This window comes from Panthera pardus, unplaced genomic scaffold, assembly GCF_024362965.1.
Source record: "Panthera pardus isolate Hobbes unplaced genomic scaffold, ASM2436296v1 HiC_scaffold_8, whole genome shotgun sequence".
Classification (NCBI taxonomy): Eukaryota; Metazoa; Chordata; class Mammalia; order Carnivora; family Felidae; genus Panthera; species Panthera pardus.
The window spans coordinates 108,787,595-108,805,862 of NW_026527013.1; the positions used below are offsets into that span (position 1 = coordinate 108,787,595).

The following is an 18,268-nucleotide window of genomic DNA, read 5'->3' on the forward strand; positions in this document are numbered from 1 at the left end:
ATATTCATAACCAAGTAATTTTAGGAAACTCTAGTTATTTGTTAAGACTGTAGAGGTAGACAAGAAAATTATTAGCCCAAAATTAAAATAGGAGCGAAGGGAACGCAGGACAAGGATGAAAACAAAAAGGAGAATACTAAAGACATCAAGTAAAATACCAGCAATGTTTTATTTCTTAAGCTGGATGATAAAGACAAGATTAAAGACCTATTTTCTTTTAAAACAGTCTATCAAATATATGTAATACATGCTAAGGAATATATTTTATCAAACATGCATATTAACACACATGTACACAAAAGCCTTGCCGCATAGAGAAAGAATTAAGACCTGCACACCTGTCCCTCATCCACAGAGAGCTAAAACTGTGGTCCCTGGACAGGATGAACTTCATAGTGCAGTTACAGACTGGTGAGGATCCATTATAGCAAGATGATCTGGATACACTGGAAAGTTATCTAGGAACACCTGGATTTCAGTATTTCTTCTGTAATAGGTAACAAGTTATTCTGAGGAACTTAATAAATCCCATTAGCTACAAGAAGGGTTTTTTTTGTGTGTGTTTTGTTTTTTAATCAAAAAATATAAAGTGAGTAAGAACACAGCCCGATAGATAGGTCACTTTCTGCACATCCTCTGTATGTTGTATGAATTCCATCCTGGATGAGCAGAGTATGCCCCTGGCAAACAACAACTGCTCCAGACCATTACACCTAACTTTGGCCACCAGCCTTTGATGTACTGAGACCCTTGCATTTCATATGCTACACTAGCCCTTGTCTCTAGCATAGATGGAGCAAATAAAATTTGTACCACTAGTAACAAAGCCTCAAAGTACACTAATACACAATCTCTAACCTCATTTTCCTTGAGTAAACTGTCCATGATACAACAACTGAGTTGTCAAACAACAATTTTAATGTCATACTCATTTTTATCTTAGTAGTGAAAATACCTACAACAATAGAAGATTTTCAGTTTTTGCCTGAATTTTTCTGAGGACATCATCAAGTGAAATACTGTATACTTGAAATTGTTTTAAGATTTTTATTTCATTCTTAATTTTAGGGAGAAAGAGAGCACACGAGCAGGGGAGCTGGGCAGCAGCTGGGGGCAGGGGGAGGGAGGGAGGGAGGGAAAAGAGAGACAGAGAAAGAGTATCTTTTGTGCGTGTGTGTGGAAATAATACGAAACGTTTATTTTCGGTATCACAGAAGAACACAGCTAAGTAATCCAACTCTACTGCAGCATTATAAAAATCATCCCTTCACCACAGGGTAAGATTTAAATGCATCTGCACAAGTATGCATGCTATATTAAAGGAGAAAGGTTGCTGCTGCCCTGCCAAGAACTTTCGGCCCCTATCCAGGTCCTACCCAATACTGGTGGTCCCAATGGTTTTAATGAAATAAATCATGTTTAAAAAATAAAGCATTTAAAAAGACAAGTCAAAATGTCTCAGTAACCATATACCCATCTCAAACTTCATCTATTTAAATGTGATATTTGCCTCTTGCTAATAAGCTTTTATTTCACTCAAACTGAGCAATAAATCTTCCATACTGACGTATCTTCCTTGCCCAATTAATCCAAAGGAAGAAAAAAACTGCAATGATTAGTAAAGAAAAATGTAGGAATTAACACACCCTTTTAATATGTTTTTAAATATTTTTAAGGATTAAAAAGTGTTTAAAGTTTGTAATTCCTAGTAGGAAAACATCATCTGAATGAAAACCCTAATGGTAAATCACTGTATAATGTTTCAGTTGCATGCGGGGCAGAGGGGTAGGGATTATCTTCACAGCACCCCAGCTTTCTCCATGAGAACGTCAGAGATACACTGGTTTGTATTACTGTGACATCCAATAGGTGATCTAAGTTGCTTTTCCTTCAGCAAGGGCTTTGTCAGAAAGGCATTATGCTTGACCTCCAAATTTGGCTGACAATTTACGATGAGATTCATAACCTTTGGGCTACTCTGATATTTTGACATATTTGCTGGGTTCTGGGCCACATCCTGGAAGTCCACCATAACTTCTGGATCCTGCATGGCTGCAAGAACCTCTGGGTCACTAAGAATTTCATTCAGCCCAGGCATTCCTGCCATTCCAGGCATTCCTCCCTCCCCCACCCCCATTCCAGGCATGTCTCCAGGAAAATTACCAGGCATTCCCCCAGGAAAGCCACCTGGGAAAGAGTCATACTGAGCTCCTGATTTGTCTGCCTTTTTCCTCCCTCTGGGCTCTCTCATGTTCTTCCCGGCCTTCTTAACCCTTTCTATTCTTTCTTTGATCTCTCGCTCTTCACGTTTTTGCTCACACTTTCTCCGATGTTCAGCAATTTTCTGGGCCCTTGGTTGAACTTCTTCCAACATTGCACGAGCATCTTCATCAAAATCCAGTTTACAAGCAAGGGCAAGATCATGTGCTGCTTCTTCCCAATGGCCCAGAAGTCAGTGTGCTTTCCCTCGCCCCTTGTAAGGCTGAGCTGAATCAGGATTTATTTCAATAGTTCTGTCACAGTCTCAGATGGCAGCAGATGGCTTCTGTAATTTAATGAAGACACTGGCTCTCTTGGCATATAGAATGGCCAAGAGAGGATTCAGTTTGATGGCATCCATGAACAAGTCAATGGCATTCCGTAGTTCAACATCATTTAGGGCATCAATGGCAGCCACTTTTTTATCATTTGCCTGATCCATCATTTCCTCAGTTATCTCTACATTTTCATCTCGCATTTCTTGATGGGAATCAGTATCTGGTTCAATCACACCTTCATTGTCAGTTTCTAGATCACTTTCCTCACTTGATGGTTCATCTGTCTTTATGTTTTCCTCCACCTTCTTACTATCTGTTTTTTCTCCCTTGATATTGTCTTCTGATTTAGTTTTATGAGTAACAGGTGGTATTTTACCCTCCATTCTCTCTACCCACTCCTGCAGGAAGCACATTTCCTTGGTGTGCAGAACACTCGGATCCTGCTTACACATTTTCACGAAGGCCTGAAGCTCACTCACTTTGCAGGGGTCCATGGTCCAGAGGTGGTGGTGGGTGGCCGACGCACAAAGGTTGTGGCCCCATTCCAGGCGCAGGTACTAACTTAGAGTGACCGTGTGGAGAAAGAGAGTATCTTAAGCAGGCTCCACACTCAGCACAGAGCCTGATGCAGGGCTCTATCCCATGACCTTGAGATCATGACCCCAGCTGAAACCCAGAGATGGACATTCAACCAACTGAGCTACACAGGTGCCTCTACTTGAAATTGTTTTAAGTTTATAGTACATGTATTAGATACTTACCCTGCCTACCCCCCCCCCGCCCTTTTTTTTTTTTTTTTTCTTTTTTAAGGAAAATGCCTAATCTACAGTCCATGGTAAAGAGGCATCAACCATGTTTTATTTCCTGTCATCTCTTCCCTCTCCAACCCCATTCTGGTGTTTGGTCTATTGCATCAGGACCTATCACCAGAGTAGCCAATCTATCAGATGATCTGTGGCTTATGGTCTGGATGAATAAATAAAGCGGAGTAAATCACATTCCATCTGCAAGAAATTTGAACTACGACATAACAAAACAATCTGCAAGCTGTGAAAGGAAGCCAAACCTACAATGGCACACATTGTTCTTACAGCGGAAGAGATATGGCAAGTAAAACTCAAGTTACAGGAAACAGAAATCATAAATTAAGCAGAGGAATAGGAAAAAATGGATTAATCATAAAGCAACAAAAAGCCTAGTTCTAACAAATGTGTCAACAACTTGCCAGTTACCAATTCCATTTCTCCAGAAACTTAGAGTCTGTCTTGGAAAACCTGAAGTCTCCTTTCTTTGCAAAACCAAGAGACAGGGAGATACCCTGAACACTGGGAAGTTAAAGGAACAGGAAGAATTGTTAATAGAGGCATTTCACCTCAAAATTCTCCTACAAAACTGGTGACTGTGTAATTGTAACAACATCACTGCTGTTTGTAAATATGGTCACAATCCAAAAATCTTTCCCAAAACAATATTTCAAATATCACACTGAAACCCTCCAAGAGTGAACTCTGGCAACTCTTTCACAATACATGTGAAATCCACCATATCAGCTTAACTTCGGCATGAACTTCTAGAATCTTCCACCATGCTAAGTGGTTTAGAGTGCCTTATATAGTCTCAGGTTCAAGGATTTCATTTTTAACTATAAATACATGTGTACAATACATCTACTATACAACCAACATCAAAAGGAATGGTACTTACTCTTTTTAGAACACTATGTTGGTAATATATGGTGCATAGGAAACATAATGGAAAATGATCATCTGTCCAAAAACTGTTCGAAATTTAGTCTTTATGCTAAAAAAAAAAACATGGTCTAAGAGTAGTCTTTCATAAAAAAGATGTGGAATATATTTTAACTAAGAAAAACTAAAGGGAAAAAAAAAGCTGAGAGAGAATACTGAGAACAGAGGACTCCTACCCACTGCCAGGTCTCAGTCTTCTGAAGGAAATGCATTCCCTTCTTGATTAATAATCATTATTTCCCGAGTGTTGACAGTTATTCTCTGATATTCAGTGTGAGCAAAAACACACTCTGTCCCCCAGAAGGATTTTCATATGAAACAGACATCTAACAGACACAGGCCTAAATTAAATTAAAAAAGTAAAAAAAAAACAAACAAAAAAACAACTAGTTTTCATTGTGAAAATATCAAGAGGAGGAAATATATGTAGATACTAAAGAAAGAAATCTCTCTTAAAATGTAGATGTCATGGAATCAAGAAAAATCATCTGCCCTACTCATCACTCATCACAGAGGTACTATTTCTCTACAGAATTCTCACATGGGAAGATTTAAGACCAATCAAGTCCTGTATGAGCTAAAATTATCTTACTTTTTAGGCATTGGGATCACATAAAAGATGAAAAAATATTCTCAGAATAAACTTACCAATCTTAATATATGTCATTTATATATTTTTATACATTTCATTCATTACATATTAACTGTTTTATGTGTTATGTTTTGAGGTTAGGAGAGAGAGAGAAACAAATTCAAAACATACCAGAAGAGTTCTTACCCCAATCTTGAGGAGTTTATGTTGTGTGATCTTTTTCCATAAAGTGTGCTTGTGAAAGATTTGAGTGATTTCCCTGAAAACTAGAAACTATCTTTCTTGATCATGCAAATGCACAGCAAAAAGATATAAAACTTTCTTCCTGATGAAACTTTGGGGGACTAATTTTGTCTAGTGCCTGAAAACTACCAAATCATGAAAAAGCCCCTATATTTCCCCCAGACAGTGCCATTTCTGATTGCCTTGTCACAATGTAAAAGAAAAATAAGAGTTAGAATCTTTTTGTCTTTCTAGGTTGAAATAAAGTCAAAGTAAGTGCCAGGAGTAGGGCATTCCAATTCATTTTCATGTTTTTAACTTTGTCCCTTTTTTCCTCAAAAAGTAGAAATATTTCTATGCACCCTTTCAATCACCTCCCTGAGAGAAATAGTCTTCCTTTCTCATTTCCAATAGTGGGGATGTAGCAAGATTCTCACACAGAGTTGTGACATCAAGGTTTTCCTTTTTCCAGGAAGCAACTTGATTCGTGCCAGCATGGCTCAGTCGGGCTGAGCCCTAAACTGAGCCCCGAACGCCATATGGCAGAGTTTTTAATATATTCCCTAGTTCTTTGTCTCCCATATATGGTAATACACACAAACATGCAGTCTGATTAAGTGATCTCATGTTACAAGTCGTAAGGGATGTTGTCACATACACACATAGCCAGGTTACCTTGAAGTTTCTGTGTGTGTGTGTGTGTGTGTGTGTGTGTGTGTTTTCTTGTCTTAGGGAAGGGACCCTACCAAGGAAGGGCTCCAATTCACTCCACATGAAATTAGCTATCTTCAAAAGGATCACAGCCTTGGAGAAAAATAAGGGAAGGTGGCTAACATAAAAGGTGTCAAGTAACCTTGAACACTGTGGCTCAGACTGCATGTTGTGCAGACAAAAAAAAAAAAAAAAAAGTAACTCAAAGGAAATAGCTTCTGGAGACCAGCATTGCTCTCCACAGGGTAAAATACTCTTTCTTTCATACATTCATTTCATTCAAACACTTCCTAAGGTAAACGGTGTATTTGTCTTGAAATTTTTATGTCAGTATATTTATATCAATGTGTGTATACCCTTATCTACATATAATTTATCAATACATGCACTAAGGAGGAAGGGGAAGCTCCTTGGCTCAGCAATAAAGGGGCAATGTGCAACATACACTCATTCTACCCCGCCTTACACAGAAGTGGAAGTTCAACACAGCTGACAAGGGTGTGTTCCATCACTGACTTGCTACAAAATCCTAGGCCATCTTCACCACCACACATGCCTTTGCCTAAGGCTAATGCACACTTGGCCTAATTTTAGTCTCTTCTCTGTTTCCATAAAGCTCAAAGAGAGGCTTCCTGTTACAACTTCTCTCATCTATTTTCAAAAACTACATACATATTGTACCTTAGGACAGTAATTTTAACCACACTCACTGCACTCTTAGTGGGAGAAAATGTCCGCCAATTTGTCCAGGATACCTTGAGGTTTTTTGTTTTTTGTTTTTGTTGTTGTTGTTGTTGTTGTTGTTGTTTTACTTTACTGAGTCTCCTGAACGATTCTAGAATCCCGCCTTAATTTCTAACGGAACGCTTTATATATCCTGGACATTTCATTGTGCAAATACTCTGATCAAATGCAGAAAAATCTAAATACACTACATTCAAAATACCACCAATCTTGTTTCAAATCCTGTCAGAAGCACTATAGAGTACTGCACCTAGATTATGTCATAATAATTTGGAAACAAATTAAAAAATTCTTGCTTTCTTTTTAAGAATCACACATGTGTAACTCTCCACCTACAATTTTGTTGATGAAATCCTCACTATTGTGTTTTGAAGGAGAAAACAGTAATCTGGGGTTCTTTTTCACATGATAGCCTGCCAACCCTCCAATAACACAGTACACACTGCAGGTCACAGAAGGCAAAGTGGATCCTTTCCTACTAGCTTTCTAGACAGCTTGTATAAAATACCTGCACTTCAATCATTAAAATAATTAAGACACACTATAACCCCACTATGGCAAACTTCAAAAAACTAGAATTCTAGCCAGAAACATTATCATTCACAAAATCACTTAAGGTTCAACTTTACAACACAGGTTTTTATATTTTTTTAATGTATTTTTATATTTTTATATTTTATATAAATATATATAATCTGAGGTTCAAAAGAGTCCATTTTTAACTATAAATAAATGTGTACAATACATCTACTATTCAACCAACATCCAAAGGAATGGTACCTACTTTTTTTGGGGGGGTGGGGCACAAGTGAGCCAGGGGCAGACAGAGAGAGAAAGAGCATCCCACGAGAGTCAGAGAGGGAGAGAAAGAAGCAGGGTTCACCTGAAGCAGGGCTCAAGTTCACAAACCAGGAGAGCATGACCTGAGGCAAAGACAGATGCTTAACCGACTGAACCACCCAGGTGCCCAATACTTACTCTTTCTAAAATACATTGATAATATATGGTGGACTTGGCAGCATAATAGAAAATGATCATTTGTCCAAAAACTGTAAAAAATTTAGTGTGTGTATGTGTGTATATACACGCAGTAGTGTGTGTGTATCTATATAGATATCTATATAGATCTAGATACAGGTATATCTATAGATCTGTATAGATCTATAGATACATCTATACACACACACCATTTTAATCAGCAATTAATATCTAAGAGACAAGTCAGGTTTATTCAAGGTCCAGGCTATAATGAATTTAGCACTGGAAGTGATTAGAGACTTGTAAGATCATGATTTTAGTCTTTTACAGATTACTTCCTTCCTTATGTTACTATGAATTTGAAAAAAGGGGCAAGAAATTTTGAATACTAAACACCTTCAAGAAGTGATCTATTTTCAAAGTGTATTTCAAAAACATCAAACATATTCTTACTAAAATTTAGTATAATTCATATGCCTTTGAAATGCCAAATTTTTACCCTTTGGATTTTCTGACAACAGTTTTTCTGCAGTAATTTTTTTTTTAAAAATTGTAATTTATCATGTCTTAAGAAATCAGCTAACTAAACATTAGAAAGATATATGGAATCAAATTAAGGACTTCTTGTATATGGATTTGGTGATGTCTATTTTGGTTGACTGGGTTTTTTTAAATTTCTTTCTTTTTACCTTTTGACCCCCTTTACTCATTTCTCCCACCCACCCCTCACTTCCTACCTCTGGCAACCACTAATCTCTTCTCTGTACCCATGAACTTGAGTTTTGTTGTTAAGACTCCACATAAGAGATATTTTCTTTATTCACCGTCTATTGGCACTTTGGTTGTTTCCCTATGTTGGCTATTGCAAATAATGCTGCCTTGAATGTAGGTGCACAGATATCTTTTTGAGAGTTTTCCTTTTCTTTTAATAGATATCCAGAAGTGGAAGTGCTGAATCATGGCAGTTCTTTAATTGAGAAACCTCCACACGATTTTCCAGGATGGCCGCACCAAGTTAGACTCCATCAACACTGCAGGATGGTTCCCTCTATTCCACATTCTCACCAACACTTGTTATTTCTTGGCTTTTTGATACTCTGCCTTCTGACAGGTGTTGAGAGGAGATCTCATTGTGGTTCTGATATGCATTTCCCTGACTGGTGAAGGTGAGCATGTTTTTATGTACCTGTTGGTCAGCTGCAGGTGTTCTTGAAAAAATGTATTCAGATTATGTGCCTGTTTTTTTAGCTATTTCTCTATTGATTTGTAGGAGTTCTTTGTATATTTTTGACATAAACCCCTTATCAGAAAGAAGATTTTTAAGTATGTCCTCCCATTCGGTAACTTGTATTTTGATTTCTTTCCTTCAGAGTGTAGATACAGATTTCAGTTTGAGAAAAATTAGAGAACTAAGTGATACACTAAAAAGAAATAATATACGCATAATTGGTATCCCAGAGGAGGAAGAGAGAGGGAAAGGTGCTGAAGGGGTACTTGAAGAAATTATAGCTGAGAACTTCCCTGAACTGGGGAAGGAAAAAGGCATTGAAATCCAAGAGGCACAGAGAACTCCCTTGAATCGATCTTCTGCACGACATATCATAGTGAAACTGGCAAAATACAAGGATAAAGAGAAAATTCTGAAAGCAGCAAAGGATAAACGTGCCCTCACATATAAAGGGAGACCTATAAGACTCGTGACTGATCTCTCCTTTGAAACTTGGCAGGCCAGAAAGACTTGGCACGATATCTTCAGTGTGCTAAACAGAAAAAATATGCAGCCGAGAATCCTTTATCCAGCAAGTCTGTCATTTAGAATAGAAGGAGAGATAAAGGCCTTCCCAAACAAACAAAAACTGAAGGAATTTGTCACCACTAAACCAGCCCTACAAGAGATCCTAAGGGGGATCCCTGTGAGACAAAGTACCAGAGACATCACTACAAGCATAAAACATACAGACATCACAATGACTCTAAACCCGTATCTTTCTATAATAACACTGAATGTAAATGGATTAAATGCGCCAACCAAAAGACATAGGGTATCAGAATGGATAAAAAAACAAGACCCATCTATTTGCTGTCTACAAGAGACTCATTTTAGATCTGAGGACACCTTTAGATTGAGAGTGAGGGGATGGAGAACTATTTATCATGCTACTGGAAGCCAAAAGAAAGCCATACTTATATCAGACAAACTAGACTTTAAATTAAAGCCTGTAACAAGAGATGAAGAAGGGCATTATATAATAATTACAGGGTCTATCCATCAGGAGGAGCTAACAATTATAAATGTCTATGCGCCGAATACCAGAGCCCCCAAATATATAAAACAATTACTCATAAACATAAGCAACCTTATTGATAAGAATGTGGTAATTGCAGGGGACTTTAACACCCCACTTACAACAATGGATAGATCATCTAGACACACGGTCAATAAAGAAACAAGGGCCCTGAATGATACATTGGATCAGATGGACTTGACAGATATATTTAGAACTCTGCATCCCAAAGCAACAGAATATACTTTCTTCTCGAGCGCACATGGAACATTCTCCAAGATAGATCATATACTGGGTCACAAAACAGCCCTTCATAAGTTTACAAGAATTGAAATTATACCATGCATACTTTCAGACCACAATGCTATGAAGCTTGAAATCAACCACAGGAAAAAGTCTGGAAAACCTCCAAAAGCATGGAGGTTAAAGAACACCCTACTAACGAATGAGTGGGTCAACCAGGCAATTAGAGAAGAAATTAAAAAATATATGGAAACAAACGAAAATGAAAATACAACAATCCAAACGCTTTGGGACGCAGCGAAGGCAGTCCTGAGAGGAAAATACATTGCAATCCAGGCCTATCTCAATAAACAAGAAAAATCCCAAATACAAAATCTAACAGCACACCTAAAGGAAATAGAAGCAGAACAGCAAAGGCAGCCTAAACCCAGCAGAAGAAGAGAAATAATAAAGATCAGAGCAGAAATAAACAATATAGAATCTAAAAAAACGGTAGAGCAGATCAACGAAACCAAGAGTTGGTTTTTTGAAAAAATAAACAAAATTGACAAACCTCTAGCCAGGCTTCTCAAAAAGAAAAGGGAGATGACCCAAATAGATAAAATCATGAATGAAAATGGAATTATTACCACCAATCCCTCAGAGATACAGATTTCAGTTTGATGCAGTCTCACTTATCTGTTGTCCTTATTTTTGGTGTCAGATGCAAAAAAACAAAACCAAACCAAAAAAACCATCATTGCCCCCGATCAACGTCAAGGAGCCTACCACCTATGTATGGTTGAAGTTTTATGGTTTCAGTTATTATGTTCAAGTATTTATTCCATTTTTAAGTTATTTTTTGTGTATGGTGTAAGATACTGGTCCAGTTCCTCCATAAACACATGGCTGTCTAGCTTCACCAACACAATTTATTGGAAAGACTGTCCTTTTCCCATCTGTTCTTGATTTGTTATAAAGTAACCATATACGTACGTGTTTATTTCTCAAGTGTTCAAAAGAGTTCAATACCTTTTCCTGAATTTACCAACCTAGAAATGGTTGCATAACCAAACACGGGAGCTCAAAATTCTATTTCAGTTTCCTATAGCTTTCTTTCTTCCCAGTGATAAGCTCTATGAAAGTTTATAAAATGCATTAATCTGTTACACACACACATTAACAACTGCCGTACGTGTAGAACTGTGCAAAGCATTAAGAACAAATTGACTACATTCTTAAAGTTCTATAGCATAAATAAACATTTAATTTTGTCAACTTATTAATTCCTCATTATATATAAAAGATATGGCTAATGATACAGCTTAGCAAAACTTAAGTACATTTCTATTCTCCAGCTAAGTATGCAAGATTGCCTTCATCGTTACTTGTCCCCACTACTCACCTCTGCATATCTTGTCTGTAACTAGCTGAAATAAAAAGTTAAAGTAAATCGATAAAATTATCTAGAGGTCCACTGGTTTCTTCTGCAAAAATGTACTTGTTTCTCACGATATTACTAGCTATGATCCACAGAATATGTTCCTCATGCAAATAAGTTTGGGAAATGCTAGGTTAAAGTTTAGCAACTTTGCATCAGGCCTTGGTTACTAATATCCACTTTAAATATTCAAATAAGGAATATTATGCCTAGAATTTCCCAAATATATTTTACCATGAGGCCTTTTCCCAAAACTTACTATCTTCAAGAATATTCCATGATACCCAGTTTAGAAAATTATGATTTAACATTTCTGAGTTCAACTTTTTCACTCACTCTCTTTCTGCAGAATATACTCACAATCCCACCCTCTCAAATCAGGTAAATCATATCTACTTTATGGTAATTAAAAAGCAGAAGCAGGCACAAATGTACATGTTAGAGAAATATGTTCACAACTTACAGAAAAAGACATTTAAAAGACATATATTTAGTATCAGAATATTATTAATAAGTCACATATTGGTTATGGCAAGTAAATAGCATATGGTCAAGAATCAACTTGTGTATATGGGGCCCCTGGGTGGCTCAGTCGTTTAACTGGCCAACTTCAGCTTAGGTCATGATCTCACTGTCCCTAAGTTCAAGTCCTGCATCAGCCTCTGCGCTGACAGCTCAGAGCCTAAAGCCTGCTTCAGATTCCATGTCTCCCTCTCTCTCTGCTGCCTCTCTCCCATTCACACTCTATCTCTCAAAAATGAATACATGTTCAAAAAATTTTTTAAAAAAAGAATCAACTTGTGCATACTTGGCTCTTGCATATTTGACCTGACAGTCCTACACTCAGACATAACTGAGAGTTACAACTGTCACGTAAAAAAAACAAGGAATATAGTTACTTGTTGAGGGCACCAAAATTCTTTTCTCTGTAAAAACAACAAAAACATTGACAGGTATTATGAAAATCACCTTTTTCACAACTCTGGAAGTTAATCAAACCCATGTGTCAGTCTACGGAATGTTTGCTGAAGTAGGTAATGCTGAATCTTGGTATAAAAAAAAAAAAAAAAGACAAAACCACAGTGAACGTTGTAGCATTTTAATTATCCTTTTTCCTCCACCTCATGCCCCACAGTCTCTTCTGAGTATGATGGTTATCTTGAACACCAACAACCTACAGCTACAGTGAAAAACAGAAGCCTAACAGCCACTGGATAAGACAAAACAAAGTTGGAGTTTCTCTAAATTCCAGTCCCAAGGTAGCTGCCATAGTTTCACCTGTCTCCTGAAAACCCTGAAAACCTGAGTTCTAAGGTTTGTTTTTGTTTGACTTAAGTCAGAGATTTCCAGTATAGTTTCCCTAGGAGCATGTGCTAAAAATTATCAGCAGTAACTGCTTACCACAGCAGCTGCCTAATGTGATGGTAACAATTGAGGCAAACAATAAGCTAAGCTAAGCTAAACCATTAAAAGGAAAAGCTGAAGAGTAAGATGTCCAAACAAGGCTTTGAAAAGCCCAAATGCTATTCCTGGGTATCCAGTAAAGACCATGAACATACATAGAGCTGTCCACATGCCCAGGAAAGACCTGACAAGGTCCCATGCTCTTACTTCTGACTAATCTTGTGCTTCACAAACAGGAAGTGAGAAGGAAGCCAGAGTTGTAAACTGCTTTCCTGAGCATAGCCAAGTGTGTCTTTACACACAGAGACAACAGGCAAAACTGGGAACATGGTTTGTTCCAGATACTTAAGGAAATCTCTTACCATTAACTGACCACTAAACTATCCTAATAGAGACCTCAATGGCTACATAGGACATAATAGACAAGAATACACATACTATAGAATTCAGGTAAGTCATTTAACAAATCAAAAGTACCAACAAGTGGGGGCAACTGGGTGGTTCAGTTGGTTAAGCGTCTGACTTCGACTCGGGTCATGATCTCATGGTTCATGAGTTCAAGCCCCGCGTTGGGCTCTGTGCTGACGGTTCAGAGCCTAGGGCCTGAAAAGGATTCTGTGACTTCTCTCTCTCTGCCTCTCCTCTGTTCATGGTCTGTCTCTCTCTGTCTCTCTCTCAAAAATAAACAAACATCTTAAAAAATTTTTAGAAAGTAGAAACAAATGTTTTCAAAAGCCAACCATAGAGGTGTGGGTTCTTATTTCCAAAGTTGCTGTATTACTAAAAAAAGTTAGTTTTCAACAAAAATTAGCAGATATGCCAAGAAACAAGAGCATATGTCAAGAAAATCATACAACTGTCCTGAGGAAGACTAGACTTTGGACTTACTAGATAAAGACAAGTTATTTTAAATATATTTAATGAACCAAAGGAAACCATATCTGATGAATTCCTGAAGGCAGTGGGAGAGCATATTCTAAGCGCTGATAGGAAAAAGACCATGAACTAAGAATTTTATATCCAGCCAAATAATCCTTCATAAATGAAGGATGACATTCTCAAGTTAGCAAAGAGTGATAGAATACTTTGCCAGGCAGCATGCGCTACTAGAAACACCAAAGGAAGGCCTTGAAGCTAAAGTGAAGTAACATTAGACAGCAACCTGAATCTACATAAATAGACACAGCCAATAAAAGTAACTACATACATAAGTTAACACAAAAGGCAGTATAAATATCTGTACCTCATTATCTGATTTAAAAGGCAATTGAAAAGAATAATTATAAATGAGTCCTGAAGAGTATACAGTGTATGAAGATGTCATTTGTTTGACAATTTAGCACAAAAGACTATACGGAGAACCCAGCACTGCTGAATCTTATGCTGTTGACAAAGGTAAGGTTTGTTTTTGTTTTGTTTTGCTTTTAATGCTAAAAATATATATAATTAAAATAAAATGCAGGAGAGACCCATACCTTTGCAGGCAGTACTCAGTTTTCAAATCACCAGTTTGGGAACTTTAGTGTCACTCTCAGCCCTATCTGAAGTATAAAATGCATAGAATTAGTCCACTTTATATATTGGAAATGTACTTTATAACAGTATGAGCAACCTGCTGCTGGAGCTACATTTACTTAGGTTATTACCTTCCAGAATCCAAACAACTTCCTTGAATACTCTGCATCGAGATATAAAGATTTTGTTTAGGTGTTGCTAAATTCAGTACCTATAAAAATGCCAACTCAAAACCCATCAGATCAGTGTTCTAATGTGTTGTTTAATAAATGCTTGTAGTAAACTGTTATACCAAAATGAGATACAGTAAAGATAGCTGATTTCACCTAAAAACATAGCTTTTCTTCCATTTATTTTATTCTTACTGTTTTGTACCAGTCTCAGCCTACTGATAGGAATGCTATCAGCTGCAAATGTCCAGGGGCACTCACGTGGGCCCCAGTCAGCCTTCCAACAGGCATCTCCTGTCTCCAAAACAATGTTTTGACTGAACTAACCCTGGTTGTTCTTACTGTGATTCCCAGATACCCTTCAACAACAACCATCAGGAAACTTGGAAAACAAAATAAAGGTTTATCGCTTACAAAACTTGGAAATGACACAGCATAACCAGGGATACACAATGAGCTCCCAGGTAGAGAACACACATGCACATGCAAGGGTTCTGCTGTCCTGGGGTCAAGCATGGGGACCTACGGTTTGGGAGGCTCAGTCTTTATTGGTGAATTTAAAATGTACAGGGAAGAATTTAAGGCACAGGAAGTGAAAAGTGGTCCTAATGGTCAGTTATCAAAATCAGCTAACATCTCTGAGGCAAACACAATGAAGATGAAATCCCTGCCTTCATGGACTGCATATTTGCAGGGGATAAACATAAATAAACCAAATAATTACAGATCCAACTAAGTACTACAAAGGAAATTAAAAAGGGAATTAGAAAGAAGGAGAAAAATAGACAGGAAGGGTTCATAGGGAGTTGATATTTAAGCTGTGATCTACAGGATGAAATTAAACCAGAGCATGAGAAAAAGCACTTGTGTCAGCAGAGAAAATGATATATGACCAGTCAGGTTTGTAAAGCTGTTAATACCTCAATAATGTTACAGGTTCAATACCTACTTTGTTCATGTCAGAAAGTACATGGTAAGAAGAAAAAGGAAAAAAAAGTTAATATTTTTTAAAGGCAAAACAGAAACATCTATTTGTTTACTACTGATGATTTGAGTACTGATCATAATTTTTTCATTACCCTGTAGAATGATATACGCATTTTCTTGCCACCATCACAAATGTGAAGTGTACCTGCTCATTAAAGTGATGTTGGGATTGGTCACATGGCTTGATTTGTCCAATGGAATGAAAGCGAATGTGTCAATGTGGTAGGCACATGCATATCACTTATGAAGAATCAGAGTTTTCCACTTGTCTTCTAATTTCTGCCATTACTGTAAGAAGTTCTCCAAGATAGCTGCTGGCCCTTCAGTGTGGGCTCAAGAAACACACAGAGAGCAAACCTGAGCATAGCCCTCACGCAAGGAACCACATACCACAAGCCAGTCAAGCCCAACCTGGATCAACCAACTCCCAGGCAATCCACAAACAAGAGTAAACAATTGTTGTTTCATCCTGTGAGTTTGGGGGATATCTGTAACAGGTGACAAACACTTCTAATACCAAGCACTGAACTAGAAAATTTCATATTTCATCCAAAGTTCTCACTGACCTTTTGAGATAGGGCTTAAAGACATACCTATGTAACCATTAAGAAAATGAGGTCATGAAACAGACGGACAGGTTAAGAACCAATGTTCAAACCCAACAAATGCAATTTCAAAGTTCTGTGGCTTTTTATTACTGTGATAGCCACCTTTCTCATCATTAGCTTCAGTCTACTAACAACAGCATCAATCAACACATAGATTCTTGGCCTGTGGCTAGTCTAGGATTTTCAGATGTGAATTACAAAAGATAAAGTAAGAACTCTAATTGGGGTTTCCTGATTTGTTTTTGTTGTTGAGTGAATCTCAGGATTCACTTTACCTGGGTGCAAACTAAACAGAGTCCTACCAAATCTTAATACCACTTTAAATAATATCACTATTTTATCTTCCAAAAAATAGAGCAAGAAGCAAGCTACACCAGGGGGAGAAAGTATATATAATTATACTATTGATCATTGTCATTTGATTAGAATAATTTATTTTTTTATTTTTTAAAATTTACATCCAAATTAGTTAGCATATAGTGCAACAATGATTTCAGGAGTAGATTCGTTAGTGCCCCTTACCCATTTAGCCCAACCCCCCTCCAATAGAATAATTTTTTTTTAATTAAATGAAACTTTTACCACAATGTGTTCATGAAAACAAGAAGACATTTTAAGTACACAATTTGACAGTGGTAACCCCTCTTCAAAAAGAACTTATTAAAGAAAAGATGTTCCTTTTAGAATTAAAACTTAATTTAATAAATTAATAAATTCCTTCATCTTAATGAATAAAGCCATGGTAAAAATAAAAAAAAATTAAGTTTATTTAACTGTATGTTCAGTGCTGCATTTTAAGGATCCACCCCCCCCCCCCCCCCCCCCACATATTACACTGCTTTATATCCCACTAGGACAGGATCTAACATGATTTAGAATAGGGTTGAAAACAAAGGGCATTTATGCATTCCAAAATACATCAAAATCAAGTTTGCAGTAAGTAGGCTAACCTACTTCTAATGAAAGGGGAAAAGTGTAACTTCCTGATACTCTTAACTCCATTTAGTATTTTGTGGTAGGGAACACACAGACTGCACCCATGTTGCAACCTATCTTCATCAGATTAAGGAAGGCTTTGGACATTTAACTTACAAAGAAACTTCTGATTACCTTAAGAAGAAAAAAAAAGCCTGACCAAAGCATTTTACAAGTTTTAGTTATTTTTAGAATTACAGGATAAAACATTTTTCCTGGCAGTTTTCTCATTACCCTACAGACTACTATGGCTAAGAAAAAGGTGTGTTTCCAAGAAAGGAATTTAGAATCGTTAAACGCAATTAAGTAGGATGTTTCCTGAACCTCCTTCACTGAACTCGATCAGAAAATAATGGAGTTAGTCATCCTATTTTATTCCATTTCAAATACACTTATTCCCCTCGGGCATATATATAAAAAAAACATATTCAACATCAAGACTAACCCACAAGTTAAACCAAAAAGATGAAAACCAGAGATAAAAAGAAAGACAATATGCTAATAAAAACTGTACTGAATATACTTCCAATGAAGTAGGTAAGGAAATACTCCAGTCTTTTCATTCTGTGTTGCCAAATCTTATTGAAAAAATATTTGTATAAGTAATTATACTTTTTACAAGTGAGTATCATCAAGATGTACTAGAATAAAGCATGCCATTGTTGTAACAATCAATTTCAGGAAACCTAACAGGTATTGTAATGATACCACAATTTTGATCTTGTTTTTGTCATTTAACAGATAGATACTGTCCAAGTACCTTAACCTCTTAATTATAAAATAGGAATCTATCACATACTATTTATTCTGCCTTCCATAGAGTGGATCATCTGAACTAGTAGTCTGCCTTTCCCTTTGCATGAATGGGTAGTTCCATGTTAATTTAACAAATTAAGTGTATTCTAAGGTGAGGCAGAAGAAGACATTTTCCATCAGTTTCAACTGATGATCTATAATAATCTTAAAAGAAACATGTACACTCCTCCTTGGTCAATCCTCCTCTATATAAACTCCCAACCAACCGAGCAGTGAACAGCAGCTGAAAATACCTGCTGCTTAAAACAGACACTTAGGCACAACAGACACCAAAAAGACAACTGAAATCAAAAGGGCAAGTGGTTCTATATTA

General features: G+C 37.0%; 1 protein-coding gene and 1 pseudogene across 3 annotated transcripts in view; both read right to left on the minus strand.

The window, feature by feature from the left end:
• CRPPA (CDP-L-ribitol pyrophosphorylase A) overlaps positions 1-18,268 on the minus strand; it is a 321,101-nt gene that overhangs the window by 229,231 nt on the left and 73,602 nt on the right. The gene's annotated exons all lie outside the window — the stretch shown is intronic.
• Positions 1,632-3,284, minus strand: LOC109263776 (hsc70-interacting protein-like; annotated as a pseudogene).